Consider the following 18,343-nt stretch of genomic DNA (forward strand, 5'->3'; position numbering starts at 1 on the left):
CCCTGTAACTACTGCCATCAGAGTGGCACTGTGCCTTGTTTGGAGTGAAAATAGAATAAAAAAAATAAGCTTAGAGTTGTCTTATATTTGTCGGGCCTGATTGTTCTAGTTTTGTCTTTTCTCTGTTTACATTTTGGTAAAACCAATTTTCATTGTTTTCAAAAAATTGTATCTGAAATTATATTGATCATATTGAAAATATATAGATTACTTGAAGTATGCAAACTCTGCTGTCTTGTATCGGTTCTGTTCTGACTTGGAGTAAAAAAGAAAAAAGAAAACAAAACGAACTATTCCATTATTATATATCTATGCATCATTAAAGGAGACACAACAAATTATTTCATTATTCTATATCTATTTATTCTTCTGAATACACACACACACGAGCTACTTTCCATATGTCCGCATGCATATTTTATATCTTGTTTTAGTAGCTGATTCCAATCCCTTTTAGCTTTTAAGGAAAACTCCATTGGGAGTCGGTGCATCGTATAGAACTTATCTATTGGGATATATTTTGACATCAATCGATATTTCATAAAAAAAAAAAAGATCTTGCGGATCTGTGGAAGTTACACACCCGCACAAAAAAAAAATATTTTCATTTTGTCAATTAAACTTTAAATACTTACATTTTTTTTTCAGTACATTTTATAAATTGGTTGATAGACACGTTAAGGAATCCGGAGACAACTTATATTTTATCGGGAAACACTGTAAAAAAAAAAATTGATATTTAATGGCAACGGTTTTCACCAAATTAGAGACGAAAATCGTTAGAGGTTTGCGGTTGTGTTAAATTCAAATTAATTATTTTTATAAACATATTTCATTACGATCAATCATCATCATCGATTGAGCATATGTTTTACATACTGGCATGCGTTGCACGACTTTTTAGAAATTGACTTCCGAACTAATCTATCTCGGGCTAGGTTTTTATCTTGTTTTCTCAAATCAGCCATAATCACTTCCTCTTGTGTTTTTCCCTGGCATTCCTCAACTGTTCTACATCTACTAACCCCAAAGAATTCTCATCCAGTCTTCCAGCATCATATTCAGTTGTACATCCGTTATATATGATGGCATATGTTGGACGACATTTAGAGATAGATTTCCAAACTAATCTATCTCAGACCAGGACTTGATTATCCTACGTTTCTTTGGCTTACTCCTGTAAACTTGATTTACTACTCCAATTGTTCAACACCTATTAACCTAAGAACTCTTATCCATTCTTTCAATGTGACCATACCAACAAAGTCTCCTGTTTAGATTTAATATTTCTCTAAAGCCACTAGATTTAAGCATGTATTTTACACTTACATTTCTCAATCGTATCATTCTCATATCATCTCTCTCCATGCAATGCATATTCTCAACCCTCACTGGCTAGGTTTTAGTTCTTTACATCATCACTCTGCGTACACATAGAATTTTCCCTTGCGGATTATTAATGGTAGAAATTCCATGAATTTACTGCATCGACTCCTAACTCTTGTGAGTACATCCGCACCATCCCCTCTCCATGCTTCAATGGTATCACCAAAGTAGTTTCGCTTCAGAATAATTTTGAAAGTGCCGCCTTCCACGAATACTTACACCACATACAAGTTCTTATCTCTCTCTCCATTGTCTTACACGCACTGGTTATCACCTTTCAACATACATGTAATTTCACAACTTTTTTTTTATTAAATTAAAGTGAAAGCTCTCAGTGGAAAATGACAAAAATGTTCTGTCACTTTTTGTTACCAGAAATAAAAAATCTTTTTGCATACATGCATTTACAAACACATATACGTATATAAAAATATATAGAAACCATACGTACATATACATATATATTTTAACCAATGCAAAAAAGAGAAATAAAATAATTAACCAATGAGAAAAAAAACAAAACTTTATAAATTGTTCAAAAAACAGTTAGATTAATTTATCCCTGACGATTAATCCTGAAGGATTGGAAAGTACTCGGACTTATGATAACTATGGATTTTACATCAGCCAGTTCCCACCAGAAGTGAAGATTGTTATTCGGAAGTTGGAAAGGATTGAAAATAGAATTAAAGACAAAAAAAACGTCTATTTTATTTAATAATATATATTTATATACACTCATGAGCAAAAAAAAAAAAAAAAAAAAAAAAAAAAATGGGCCAAGAGTGAAAGGAAGAAATCGATTTTTCAATATTTTTCCATGAAATTTTGTTGATTTTAACTGAAAATTTCTATTTTGCAGACCATTATTATTATAGCATATAATAAGTGGAAAAATTAATTCTAAAAATGGTAAGACTGCATCTTGGCAAGGATATAAAAAAACCGAATTGCAGGATTAAGGCAGCCCAAAATGACTAACAGTCAAAGGTTCGAAGTCAAACACTCGGTAAAATGGAAATCTGGATCTGGTCGCCCTAGAGCATCCACTTTGAAGGACGACTACAAGTTTAAGTTAACTGTTTTAAAAACCGAAAGAAAACTTATGTTAACCATAGCAAAGAATTCAAAACAGGGGCTGGAAATTCTTTTTCTCGATATACAATATCTAGACGAATGAAAGAAATGGGATTTTCTTCTACAAAGTTGTGCAAAGAAGCCATTTTTAGCTAAGAAGAACATCAATGATAGAAAGAGATTTTTCTCGTGTTATGGCAAGAAAGATACAGACTGGTTCAGGAATGTTTCCTAGTCAGATGAATCAAGATTTCGTCTTGTTAATGATGCTCCCAAACGGTGCATTCTAAGAACTGGAGAAAAAATTTCACCAAGTTGCATAAAAACGACAGTTAAACACGGGTATGGGGAACTTTTACTGCAGCAGGAGTTGGGGAATTTATTAGATGTGAGAAGTCAACCAATGCAAAGGAATACATTCGAATGTAAGAAACAGGACTGTTACCAAGAATCCAAACGCTGGGAATATCCCAGAATATTATGTTTCAACTTAATAATGCCTCTGCACACACTGCTAAGTCGCAAAAAATATGGTTTTCTGATAATTCAATTGATGTGATGATTTGGCCAGGTCAAAGCCCCAATTTAAACACAATCGAGAATATTTGGACCATAATATCTCGTGCATTGGCTGGAAGAACTTTTTCAAACAATGACAAACTGTGGGAAGCTGTGTAAAGTGAATGGAAGAGCATCTCCTCTTCACGATCTTCCACTTTGGTTGAGAGCATGTCTAAAAGAATTGATCTTTTAAAGAAATCAAAAGGGAATGCGATTCCACCCTAAGCATTTATTAAAGTAAATGTCTTGTTCTGCGTTATTAGTCTCGTTTAAGTTTCCATGTTCAATTGTTCTTTGCTTTTAGTGCAATAAAATGTATAAAATTTGTTTGGCCCATTTTTTTTAGCTCACGAGTATGTGTGTGTGTATATATATATATATATATATATATATATATATATATATATGCACACACACACACACACACACACACACACAGGGTGACCCCAAAAAACAGAGGACATTCAAGTATATATTTTCTTTATTACCCAATTGATTTTCTCTATGCTACATATATTTTAAAAATAATCATTTTTTAAAATGTTCTTATCCTTTGTTAATTTGGTTGTCTCTCCTAAATCGAACTTTCCAATCTTGGATTTCTGTGCCAGATATGGGAAACATCAGCCGATACCCGATGTTTCCACCCCAACCCTTGATTTTCGGACTATTAACCCCAACAAACATATTGCATCTCACACTTTAAACGCTTTGAAGTTAATTTTTTTTTTCTTGACTGGTTTTGCCTAAATTTTGCAACGCAATTTTCTGTCTAGCATTTTATATCAAACGATTTGAATTCTGATCGTTCATGTACCATTCTTCTGTGCTCTTCTCCGGACTTCCTTTGAATGCGTCTTTTGTTTGTTTTTCTCGTGACGGGAAATTTATTGTTTAGATTAAGCAGCATGGATTACCATTGCTAACTCTCAACTCCACTAGAAGCATGTGTTAAAAATATTCTGGAATTATTAAATCATAGAATTGTATAATTTTGAATTTAACATTTATTTATTCTATGTTTTATTGAATTTTCTAAATATTAAAATTTATTTTATATTTGAAAATTGATTTTTACTCGAATCGAGCTATACATTATAAAACATGTTCTTATATTATTACCTGGTAATACATAGGAAAAGGAAAAGATTATATATATATATATATATATATATATATATATATATATATATATAGTCTAAAGAAGCTTTGAATAAAAAAATAATGCAAAAATAAAAATAAAGACTGCAGTTTAGATTCCCGAAAGGAAAAAAATATTAATTTTAACCTATCGCAGTCTAAGCACCTACATAATCTGATTTCTAAAAAGTTTATAATGACCAAAGAGAATTCATTTATATATGGATGAAAAAAAAAAGAGACCTTAACTAAAATTGTTAAATATAAATAGACTTAGCACTTGCATAAGCCGATTCAATTTTCAAACAGAATTTAACTACATAAGGATGAAAAAGAAAACCTTAACTAAATATTTTGTAAATAGAAAACGGGGAGCATCAGCTGCTTACCATGTAGCTGTTTCAGAGATTTAAAAACAGGACAGCTGTTAAATACATGCCTCCAGTGGATAATACCACTTCCCCAATAAAAAATGTAAAATAATACGATTACTATTTTTACTAATATATTAAAAAAATATAGATAAATAAAATATAAAAAAATAAACTATTAATAAGTTTCAGATTACAAGATCCGTTCGGTGACGTGTTAACTAGCATATAAATGCCATGAGAATAAAATGGCATAAAAGCTTAAGTACCTTAGGTATATATTAAGTACTTTATATATAATATTCATTTAAAGCTATTATCATTATAATGCCCTTTTAAGAAAAAAGTTGAGCTTTTTTTAGAGAATTAAGTATAAGCGGTCAACCAAAGCGCAAATTTAATATTCCAACTTCTTGTTGTTGAATGCTCTCTAATTGTTTACTCTTTATGCCCGCTGATTTGGCATTTATAGGTACTTAATTTCCATCAATTCTTGTGTTAACTACTGGTGGCCTTGAAGTAAGATACCACGAAATCAAAGATGATTTAATGAATGCTCTCGAATCTTCTGACTAACAGTAATTATCATCTCCTACATTGAAAATAACATAAGTTCTGAAACATGTATCTGTAAGTATAAAAATAATTATTAATATATATTTAAAATACGATCTTATATATATATATATATATATATATATATATATATTATATATATATTATATATATATATATTGAGAGGGAGAGAGAGGCAATTATTCCCAATTAGCATAATTAGATAATATATGTGTGTGCGTTATCTACCGACGGATTCGTTATATCACAGCTCTTTAGACAGGCAAACACTTCAAGGGAATTACAACCCAACCGTTTTGTTTCAACAGTATGTAATCGCTACCATTAGGCCAATCACATTTGCAGGCACCGATCCTATAGGTCAGAGAGTAGAACTACTGATTTAGGTTCGATTTCTGGCTTAGGATAGATGCTAGTCTAGACATCTAGCCGCACTGATGAGCTGTGATACAGAGGTGTGTGTGTGTAAAAATATTCAATTATATTTCACCTTTTATTCATGCCAATCCTTTAATTTATTAAGCTCGACGTAATTACAGAGCATATACAAATAAATGGCAAAAAGTCTATATTCTAAATTTCAAGACGTCGTCCATCTTACCCTTTATTTCTTTTAATTCAATTTTTGACAACACCTGTTTCGTAGTGCAGAAGTAGTCATGTAGTTATTATGTCAAATTTTTTGTAATCATGCCCTTTATTTTATTTTCAAGTTCATAGGTTTCTTTTCTTCTGATGAGTTAAGAGCGGAATACATTTTTTTTAAAATGACGTAATTGCATGAATGGTTCTGCGCTACGAAACAGATGTCGAGAATTAAACATTTTCACATACTTAAAGAAATAACCGGCAAGATAGACAGCATCTTGAAATTGGGAATATAGATTTTTGTCATATATATATATATATATATATATATATATATGTGAACTTCCTTTTCTTATGTTTTCATTTTTGCTAGGGACGGGGTATTCGACTGGATGCTATTCGTTCACTATTTAAGAAACTGCAAATGAGATATCGTTTTAAGATTCTAACAAATTTTTAAGTGTAATTCTTTGTATCTCTTTTGTACTTGGTTACTGAGTATATTCGCCAGATAGTTTTTAAAATTCTTTTACAGGAGTTGTTCCAATAATCGCTGAAATGATAGGAGCAATTGAACTCATAAAAATAATGTATTTTTTCCCCTTTCATTCAATTGGAGAAATTAAATGTTAACCCATTCTTGGGGTTAGCATTTTTTTTTTTTTTTACATGGGCATCACTACTTATTAAGTGCACCATTCTCCACATATGCCAATGTTGGCTAACCATATCGAGGAGATCTTATTTGGGCTTTGAATACTATGTGATTTTGAATATTTAGTCAAGGTTTACTTATAGGAAAAAGTATCCTCATGCCAGGTTACCCTGTAGAGAGAGGCACTCAAGCATAATGTCTAGTATTCAAATTCTCTCAAGAATATGTATATGTTTTTGAATGTGTTATGAAATAGACACATCATACTTCAAGAGCAGCAGTGTATGAGTGTGTGATATGCATGCTCTAAAAGTTGAAATAGCCATTATTTTTAAGCAGGCCCACATGTCAATGAGTTGCTGGGGTCAAATGACTAATTATCACGAGGCCTTTTTTTTTTTTTGACCTCTTCAACTCAAACGAACCAGGCCTACATTAGCTTCCCTCTATACAGTGTAATTTTCACATATTGATCCGATCCCTGCATCTATTATTCCCAATATGAAACTCTTTTTTTATCTGCTTCTCCGTCTGTAAATAATACAGCACAATATTTATCCAAGCCTTTTTTAAGCAATTGTCGATTTTCTGTCACCAATATCACATGTAAACAGTTGTTCTTGTCTAAACAAATCCTATATACAACCGATATATAAACACATAATTTTGCCTGGCATAAAACGCAGAGCAAAGTAAGCTAAGGAGTAGGGAGGCAAGTCCAGTCATGTGCGGAATCACATTGCCTGGTGAATGATGAGCCAAGGTACCCATTTTCGCCAATGACATCACCGTCTTTGTGTCGTGCTTCTGAGACATTGAGGCAGTGACAGAGGCGCTTACATGTTACAAAACGGTCACAGGGGCCAACATCAATCGCACAAGTCCCTCGGTCTGCAGTTCAGTACCTGGAGTGGTGTCACCACTTTTCTGGCTGCTTTCTACTGGACAGATGGCCCGGTTTGAAATCTTGGCATATTGTTCGGACTGGGTCTCCAGCTTAACTCCTGACTTTGAAGGAAACTTTCCTTAAAGGGTACAGCAGAGGCATGCGCCACTTACGTTTTTCCTCTCATTCTCTACCAGTTGACTGTACTTCCTCTGCTTGCGACAAACCTCAAAGCTCTCAAGTGCTTCCTGTCCTCACTTCTCTGGAACAGGAAGAGGCATTGAGTTCGCAGACAGGTTTATATTCAATGTCCATGTGAGAGAGGCTTAGGAATGCCTGACTTGGCATGTCACCGAGATGCAAAGAAACAAGCCTTCCTAAGTCGAATATTGACAGAAGAATCTGCATGAAACCCACGGTCGATGGTGCTTTCTCCAACCTCATTCTCAACCATTCGATCAAGAGTAGGCGTACACCAAAGGGCCACACACAATTCTTTAAAGAGTGCTGAGCTGTGCTGAAAAAGCTTCCTTGGTCCAATGACCTTTTACGGCTTTCCAGAAAAAAATTACACAGAACTAGTTAGGGAAACTGCTGATGACTCGCGCTGTGGGCACATGGAATGGTCAAAAGCGAAAATCTACTCTGAATGGGGTTGGCACAAGGTATGAAACATCTCAGGGGAGACATCTTTTTTGAATGCTGGTGACATTTCATATCAATCCCACATCAAGCATCTTCGCCCTCTAAACGTTTATGTTATCGAAAATATCGGCCTGTGGTAGGACAGAGAGACAAATAGTGTTTCTCACAATCTTGGCTGTAGCACAGTTGGTGGCATGGACGTCGCGCCTCAAAGTTTCTTTTTTTTTTTTGCTGCACTTACATCGATATTAAAAGCTTACTTTTTCTATTTAAAAATTATCAAAACTAACTTCTTAATATACTCAGTTGTCAATATACAGGCAACTTCATGAAGGTTAACTAATTTGCATATTTTTTGAAAGACGAACGGTCATTAATTGATTATTAACTTTTCATGGCTCCTTATTGAGTAATTGGTGGCATTTAACTATTATGCTCAGTTCTATTTATGCATAATTTCTAAATTGTGCATAATTACGTAGTATTTAGGATGAAAATGTTTTAGCAAACGCACACAAACACACTCATATATATATATATATATATATATATATATATATATATATACGAGTGGCCTTGTCTGTGTGTGTGTGTGTGTGTGTGTGTGTGTGTGCAAAAAGTCTCTACCGAACTTGAAGCTTGATATATAGAGAATTTGAATTTTTTGGGACAATTTCGATTTTATTTTTAGCCCGTAAAAGTAGCTACTAAAAAGTCAAAATTGAAAAAAATGTTGACCTTGGCGAGAGTAAGTCGAATAAATCAGTTACATTTGTGCCTGCCCAAAAAGCAACAAAAAAAACTAAAAAAAAAACAAACATTCATAGCTTAATTTTAAATCTTTCATATCCATCTGTCGATTGCTCACATGACAATGATGCTGGGTCGCTAAATAACGGCTAAGGCTGGAGCGCTAAACGTTTTGATTTTGATTCTAACTGATGGTACCCAAATCATGTTTATTTTTATAATTTTTTAAATCATTACAATGTATTATATACAATATAATAGTTAATAGGGAAATGGCTCTATAATAATAAATACGAAATCTGCATGAATTAAAACCTAATATTTATGCGCATTTTACAACCAGGCAACGCCGGGCGGTCTGCTAGTATATATATATATATATATATATATATATATATATAGAGAGAGAGAGAGAGAGAGAGAGAGACACACATCGATACAAGTTGTGTTATATAAAAATGAATTTTATACTTCCATTTTCATTAATATTTTTATGAAAGGACTGGAGTACATCCTTCAATATTTGCTATTTTTTTCTTCAGTAGTTATAATTCACAAAAAAGTTAAATATAAAAAAATGGTTGCTTTCATGAAAAACAGAAATCCAAATAAACTTTATTTTCCTTCACTCAAATCAATTGAACACATTGTATAGAAAAAAAGCTTAGAAGAGGAAGAGCAACGTAAGCTGAAAGTCTGATAATAAATCATTGGCGTGTCTGTAAGAATTGAACTTTTTAAATCTTTCAAGACGAAAAGTTTTCAATAAAATTCACAAAAAAAAAAAAAGAAAAGAAAAAACTTTTCCATTCAAAGTTGATGACATAAAAAGTAATTTTCTTTAGGTTCCAAATTTCGGTTTCAGAAAATGAAAAACAGGATGATCAGCATCGTACTTATGGTATTCAATATATTTCGTCTGTGAAATTTATGATAAGCTGACAAATTTGGCTAATTGTATTATGTAATAATTTTATTTGATGTAAATGGACCGGTGACAACTGGAGTGATTTTGTTCCCCTACGCAAAGTAGGAATTAGTACACCATTCAGAGCAAACATTTCTTGGGGTTCCTCAAATCGCCAACAGTATAACAGATCTATCTCAGTTGTATGCCGCACTTAATAAAGACAGTGTAACTGTTCAATTGTTCATTTTTATTTGTTCATATTTATGTTGATTAACTGTTGCAGAATTCCTTAATGGTCAATGAACTTTGCAAAAAACACCGCAACTGATGACACCTTGCTCTACATCATATTTGTTGAATTTGTTTTTATTTATTCATGTTTTAAAGAGATGGAAAACTCCTAGTCCAAACCCGGATAGGTTGAGCTCGTCAGCCCTGAAAGGTAGTCTAATCTAAGGAAAACAACCCTGAAAAAACAATTTGGAGTGGAGCCCCATAAGTAGTTACTTTGTCTAAACTCTGGCAAGTTTCTAGCAATTTTTTGTACTTGGAACAATCTCCAATCCTCCTGACTATGTCTTGCCATTGGATTAGGACTTTTTTCCAAGTGAGAGAGTGTGGACAATATTGTGCAAGTTTTCTTCACTATAAAGTAATTCAAGCGCAAGTCATATTGCAGAAGTTGTGGGTCAACTACAGAACAAGTCCTGTGTTTACAAGATAGTGGCGACATAGCAGGTGTGGATACACTGGTACGCAAACCTGCACATAGGCGGCTCAAGCTAAATGGTCGTCTTCCTTCTGACTGAAACAGCAGAGGAACTTGGCAGACACCTCAGTGAGTGAGCATCCCTCTTTTGGAATGCACTGCTCACCTCCATAGTATGCAGAAGGGGCTAGTTTACCTCAACTTGCAGGGATCTCGTATCAGCGGTTAAAAAACGAAACAAGCAATTACTTCACTCATCACAAGTACATGGACCGTACGTACTATTATTGATAACCCAAAAGCAAGCAGACCCAAAAGGCGAACCAGCCTAGTAGCCAGAGGGCTAGGTTGCCATTATGTGGACATAGCAGCCCTGTCTGAAACTCACATAGCTAAAGAAAGTTGACTCACTTCTTCTGGAGAGGACGTAGTGTTGAAGAATGTAGAGAGGCAGGAGTTAGATTTGCAATTAAACACACCAGAAAACTGACTTCCCTATTTAAAGGGAATTTAAAGGGAGTTTAAAGGGACAAATGATCATCCAATGACAATGCATTTACCAGTTGGGATAAAGTGTCATGTAACATTAATCAGCACATATACTTCAACGATGGCAAATCTGGATGAGGTGAAAGACAGGTTCCATGAAGAACTAGAAAACCTCCTGACAACAGTTCTCAAAGGGGATAATTTATTCATTCTTGGTGACTTTAATGCCAGAGTTGGTGCAGACTATAAAAACCTGGGAAGGAACTATTGATAGAAATGGAGTTGTCAAGTGTAATAGTAATGGATTGGCGCTGCTAAATACCTGCATCGCCCGTAATCTCATAACCACTAATACTGTATTTTGGCAATTAAATAGGAACAAAACCACCTGGATGCACCCAAGAGCCAAGTGTTAGTTTAATTAGTACTTCTCACGACCTAGGTTAAACACACGTTACTGTTGGCCAGACGCCATATTGAATATTAACTTGAAGCATGAGACATAACTAAATATATAGACCACTAACTTTAACATTGCTGGTGTCTTCTGGTGACAGGTGTAAGTGAGAGTTCCAACAAAAGGAAAAAAAAACAAAACAAAAAAACAAACAAACAAATAAACAAAGAAAACAGCTTATTAACACAAGTCACTCAGAATTTCAGTAGAGGCTCTGATCTTCGTCAAACAGTTTTCGACCTGTTCCCATCCTGTAATCCATTCAATTTGGATTTCTTCCTTTACCAACATTTCCTTTGATCTGGCCACATCAACTCTCAAACGTCTGTCACTTTCAAGATTTGATGATTTTAAGGTCTATACCAAAGATGTGTTGTTTGTTTTGCAACTTGGATAATCTGAAAATTTTTTGCAGCATGGCAGTTATCAATGCACTTGCATCAGCAGCTTTACTGAGGGCAAGAGTCTTGAAGGCCAATGGGCTCTTTGTTACTTGGTCAAGTTGTTTTTGATGACCAGCATATCGCAGCAAACCACACTCAAATCTGAAGGATTTCCCAGCTGCAGAAAGGATATGGAACCAGTTTTTGATTTTTAAATTTTAATAGTGACTTGTTGGCTTCAAAAAGTAACTTCACTTTAGATTTTCCGGTATTACTCATCCTACACACATCAAATGATACATCAGGTCAAGACTGGATAAATACCTACATCATTTGACATCATTTAGTCTTTTTAAATCTGTCTTCTCTTCTTCACTCAGCTCATCATTTTTCCTTAAGGATCTTCCTTTCTTTATATCTATTGGAGAAATTAATGACACATAATTGTTTTGGTTTATAATGATCCTATCTTCCATTTGTCTAATGCACAATCCCAGAAATTTGAAGGTTCCATGTTCATGCATTCCAACCTTGAATATTTTCTTTAATTCTGAAATCACATTTTTTTAAATAATCATTTCCACAAAATATAAAGTCATCTACATGCATTGCCAGAATATCCATCAAGTTCTCGAATAAATCATACCAAAGAATACGGTGCATTGTGATATGCACTTACCATTCCTTTTAGTTTAGTTCATTCCTGAGTAACTCTCTTGTACCATGAATGGGGGTGCATCATTCAATCCATAAATACATTTTTTCTGCTGGACATGCCTCAGATGGTGGTCCGAGAAATACGTCTCTCTCTACCATATCATCTTACAAAACTGCTGAGGTGAAATCAAGGGTCTCCACCTGCCAATTCTTAACTGAGGCTGTTAATATTACAAGACGCAAAGCTTCATGGCTGCATGTTGGAGAGTCTGTTTTTAGGTTATGTGAATTTTCTTCATAGCCACATGCCACAAGATGAGCTTTCGTTATCTTTTTGTTATCCTTAACCTTCTGTTATCACTCATCTTGTTGATATGCATTTTTGACCTATGCTAGGGACACATTCATACACTTCATGAGTTTTTATGTTTTTTATTTTTTTCTCCTTTGCATCAATCACATCTTTTGTTTGTTCTTGTTCAGTTGTGATGAAAACAACATGTCATGATTTATTTCTGTTACTTTAAAAAGTTCTCGCCATCAATCAACCTTATCTCAATTGATACACACTGGACATTCATTTTCTGCCCCTGATTCTATATTCCACAAATGGCCATAATTTCCAGTTGATTTTGATTGTGTATTCATAATCTTTCGTTTTTTTTTCTACTCATTATTTCCAATAATTTTATATTCCACTGTTTTCCCTTTATTCGTTCTTGTAGTATTGTCTTTCAGTTTCTCCCTGTTACTATTGGAATTTTCATCATGTTGATCTTCAACTTCCTCTTCCAAGACTTCATTCATCTCATTTAAGAGAATTGCATTTTCTTTATTCTTGGCCTTCCAAGGTCTTTGTTTACCTTCATCAAGTGACATAGATTCATCCTGTAGAATGCTCCTCCACGTCGGATCAACACACATTTACCCAAACCTTTTGCAAAGCCACACCATCCTTTATAGTTTTGTCTTCTATATCAAACACTGTCCCCTATCACGAATCGTCCATCCACATAATGTCTTATATTAAATCACAGTGCTCTCCGAATTTTTTCACTTGATTCAGCATCTATGAACCATTTTCTCGCAGAGTGTAAGGGATTTAAATTTGTTCTAACCATATCACTGGTTGTTGTCGCGTCTAATGTGGGTAACTGGTCTATCAAAACTGACAGCGTATGTATGTTGGATCCAAAAACAAGCTCATTTATGTTATGTCCAGAATGATTCTGAAAAGCATTTTTGACACTAACAGCTCAATCCAAAGTTATTTCTGGTTCACATTTCTTATTTTCCAATGTTTTCTCCATTGCTTCAACCAATATTAGATTGTGACGTTCCACAATGTCATTACTAAATGGACTTTCAGCGGCTGTTGTGCCGGTTTTAATATTTAGTTTTTCATTCATCTCCTTGTAACCATCGTTATTAAATTCTCCCCCATTATCACTCAAGAAGCGTTTGAGAACTCCAAAATATGCTATCCACATTAAAAATATATTTGCGAATAATTTCTTCACTCTTTTTGGTTTTAATCAGTCTAGCAGTAGAGTACCTAGTGGATGCGTCAATTAGTTATAAAACCCAACATTGTTTGAATTCTTTTTAGTCCATACATACAGTATCATAAAACCGATTTCCAAGAGCCAATCCCACCACCAGACGAAGGGAGGGGTCTTCTAAGCCTCAAACAAACTGAACATGAATTAGAAACATCCTTAATAAGAGCCAGAAACTCCTTATCATTAAAGGCCTTACTGCCTCTCACCAATGATACCAATTTCTTTTTTGATGCATGAGCAAACTGTTTATGTAATTTCTCAGCCTTAGTTCTTTTCTCCATTCTAGAGCATTTTTTTAAGGCTTCACAATGTAACACAAAATTTGGTGACTTTTCAGTCTGTAAAAGCATATTTGTCAATGGAAGACTATAATGTTCAGAAATTGTCTTTTGCAATTTAATATATCTGCCTAAAATCTTACAGCTGTCACTTTTAAAATCTAGTATCATGCCAGCGATTTTCATTTATTTATGATTTAGTAACAAGGGTAAATCATTTTTGACAATGTCAGCCTCTATGTATGCTCTGATACCTTTTATGCCTCCTATAATTACTGGAAATTTAACTGCTTTAATTGCCTTATCTCCTCTCTTTCACCAAAACAAAATATCCTTTTAGATTTCTAGAAAAGGCAGAATTCAACACTGTCATACCCAGGGTCTCTTACAAGATGGTACATTTTTATATAAGAATCATTTATCGATATTCGATAACAGGACTCGGAATTAATTAATGAGAGGTGTACATAGTTTGAATCCACAGCAGCGTAAATATTTCTAGGATTAAAACCGGTACAGTCTCTGGCAAAAAGCCTTATAGAATCACATTTGCAACAACGCATAATCCTATTTTGTCTGTCTGTTGGATTTGTTGTTTCCTTGATAAAACTTTTGTTCCCTTTTACTCAATTTTACAGTTTCAAGTTCTTCCTTGATAGCGGGAACTGCTTTGCATTCCAACAAAGAAATATCAGAAAACATTTTTTTTTTTAACTATTCGTCATTACTGCGTAAAGTTAAACTTCCACACGTTGACCTCGCTAATTTTGCATTTTCTTCCGATACATTCGTTGCATTTAAAACAAAAAATGCTTGAACTCCTTCCGGCAGAGAAATTCCTTATTTACATAATTTCTGGTACAAGAATTCATAACACACCAAAAAGTCGTTTACGTTTATTTTGTAAGAGTAAAATTCCTTGAATGACATATATGCCATTGTGTTTTTATCCCTTAAATATATCTTGTCCAACTTGTTTGTAATTATTTTTAATCTATCAGTTCGGCTTATATCTGTGATGTCTAAGTGTCAAATGCATTCTTGTATGTTTTGTGGCAATGTCAAAAATACTGCTGGACCCTGTTTTTCCTTAGGTAAATCCATAAAGATAGACCATATAATTATGTCTTGTTTCCACTCAGTATACATTTCTTCACTCTGAAAAAGAGATGTCTGTTTCATAAATGGTGCCATCTTTCAATTGGTTTTCAATGTAAGTTGACCAGATAGAATATCCGTCACACGAAAAGAAACATGCTCATCTACCAATGTTAGTTCACTTAGTACTTCCCACGACATAGATTGAACACGTATTACTGTTGGCCGGACGCCATATTGAATATTCACTCGAGATAAGAGACATAACTAAATATATAGAAGAAGGCCACCAAGTTCGATAACTCCAACTTTAACACCAAGCACTGGCACCTCATTGACTATGTAATAACCAGAAAGATAGACAGACAAGTCATATGTAGTGCAGAGTGTTGGATGGACTACAGATGTCTTATCTCCAAACTAAGACTCAGCATTGTAGCTAAGCAGCGACATCAAGGAAAGATGACCAAGCGCATTAAAGTTTCCAAGCTAAAAGGGGAAGCAAATGTGACCCTACTTGTGAATAATCTTAATGCAAGACTAACTGAACTACAGTTTGGTCATTCTGATATTGAAGACGGCTGGACAGCCTTCAAGGAAACTGTATGAACGTCATCACTGGAAGTGTTTGGACTATCCCAGAAGAAACATCAGGATTGCTTTGACAAAAATGATGAGAAAATACAGGAACTACTCACAAAAAAGTTCAAGTGCCACAATACACTTCAGTGGGATTTAAGCTCCACCTTAAAAAAAAAGGAAGCATTTTCGAAAATCTGCAGTACTATTCAAACAAAACTGCACTAAATACTAGATAAATGGCTTGATGATAAATCTCTGGAAATACAGAAATGCATGACTCCAGGAGATTCTATGATATATACATTATATGGACCACAGGCTATCGGCACTTCTCCTCTGCTAAATGCTAATGAGACAAAACTGATAACAGAGCAAGCCAATATTTTAGGGCAGAACACTTCAACTCAGCTGTACTTAACAGGTCTTCCTCAATCAGTGATGAGGCAACCGCACAACTTCCACAAATCAAACCAAGCAAATGCTTGATGAGTTGCCCACCATCTAGGAAGGTGAGATAGCTGTAAAACAGCTTTCCTGTACCTCAACTCCAGGAAAAATGTCAAGATCAATACTAGGACCTTTACACAACATAAATTTGAATGTAGATTTGACTAAGGCCTTTGGAACTGCAAACCGAGCAGGTCTATGGAAGATCATGGCCAAATTTGGATGTCCCGATAAATTTATTTCACTTATCAAACAATTTCATGATTGGATGATGGCTCATGTCATAGATGATGGAGACGCTTCTGATGACTTCCCAGTCAATGGCGAACAGGGCTGTGTACTTGCACCAATGCTCTTCAACTTGATATTTTCGATGTTGCTAATTGATGCATTCAATACAAAAGATCCTGGAGTAAGCATCAACTACTAGACAGATGGCAAATTGTTCAACTTAAAACGATTTAGTGCTGTCACCAGGATTAAAACCACCATCATACAAGACCTTTTGTTCGTTGATGATTGTGCCCTCAATGCCAACACAGAGCCAAACATGCAATATATTGTTGATCGTTTTTCTAAGGCATATGGCAATTTCGGTCTGACTATTAATCTAAAGAAGACCAAAGTAATGTACCAACCTAGTCCCCAAAAAAGGTATGTTGAAGCTCAGATCTTAATTTGTGGAACCAACCTAAAAGCTGTGGACAAGTTCACTTACTTGGGCAGTATTCTGTCATGGGCAGTACACATAGACGATGAAGTTGATTGTAATCAAGGCTAGTGCTGTCTTTGGATGTCTCAGAACCACTATGTGGGAGCATAGAGGAATTCAGCTGCAGACCAAATTTCCGGGAGAAGATCACCTTTCAGATATTTGATTAAAAGATTGAGTAGCAGCCGTGCAATGATTTTACCAAGAGATATTCCTCTGTGGTTGTCACACCGCTATCTGTTTTCTTTCCAAACAGACCAAAAGTATACCGAGCTGTAATTCTCACCATCCTCATGTATGTTTATGAAACTTGGACTGTATATGCCAGACATGCCAAGAAACTGAACCATTTCCATATGACCTGCCTCCATAGATTGTTAAAAATCAAGTGGCAGGACAAGATACCAATACTAAGGTTCTAGCCTAGTACAACCTCCCTTCAGTACACACCATACAGCAGAGCCAGGTGCATTGGACAGATCATATATGCTGCATGCCTGATTTAAAGCTCTCAAAACAGCCCCTTCACTGTGAACTGTCCAAAGGAAAAAGACATGCCGGAGGACAGCAGAAACGATTTAAGTACAATCTGCAGATTTCTCTCAAACAATTCGGTTTATATTCTAACTGATGCGAAAAACTAACCTAAGACAGATGTTCCTGGCGTGCCATAACTCACAAAATGGCTACAATTGCTGCATTCACAATTGACTCCACTGTAATTTCATTTTGTCTCATTCCAATCCCAGGAGACAATGAATATTTCACGATAAGGATGCTTGCATATAAACTCTATAATGAAGCAAGGGTTGCATTATCCAAACCATGCTTTTCCTGATCGACCGTAGCTGGAGTCGAATGGAAAGACATTTAGTGTGATTCTAAACAATTCTGGAGTAAGCAGAGAAAAACAGGTGCTATTTCAGAGTTTTTCCTTAAGCTTTATTAGTTACCCAGCCATGATATCAGTATCTCATCTACTCTACTATTTGATCCATAGCTAGAGAGAAAATATATGAATTCATTCCATCCTTATTCATAACAGTTATGCAGTAGCCATGATAAAACCTGGACCTAGTAAACCAAGTTCACAGTCTGCACCTCAAATCATTACAGCATGCCGCACATGCACACTAATATATATATATATATATATATATATATATATATATATATATATATATATATATGGTTGTGGAAGAGAACCCCAGCAAAGTGTTCGATTATAAAGAAAATTCAATATAAAACTGTAATATATATTTATATTACTAAAGATCAGAAAAACATAGTATCATTGGTTTCAAATCCAACATAAGGGGACCAGTTTTTTAGTCGTTTATATTGGACCCTCTCCAGGCTGAAGAATAGTACTGATGATTTTCTGATGTTCTGTAACACACACACACACATATAAATTGAATTAT

General features: G+C 34.7%; 1 long non-coding RNA gene across 1 annotated transcript in view; it reads right to left on the reverse strand.

Annotated features, from left to right (window-relative positions):
• Window positions 1–556: 556 nt before the first annotated feature.
• Window positions 557–18,343, reverse strand: part of LOC145280241 (uncharacterized) — a 174,616-nt gene continuing 156,829 nt past the window's right edge. The window contains exon 3 of the long non-coding RNA XR_013868588.1: window positions 557–717. This is a non-coding gene — a long non-coding RNA (uncharacterized LOC145280241). The remainder of the gene's footprint in view (window positions 718–18,343) is intronic.

The sequence above is a fragment of the Euprymna scolopes genome, chromosome 7, assembly GCF_053919585.1.
Source record: "Euprymna scolopes isolate OS-2025 chromosome 7, ASM5391958v1, whole genome shotgun sequence".
Classification (NCBI taxonomy): Eukaryota; Metazoa; Mollusca; class Cephalopoda; order Sepiida; family Sepiolidae; genus Euprymna; species Euprymna scolopes.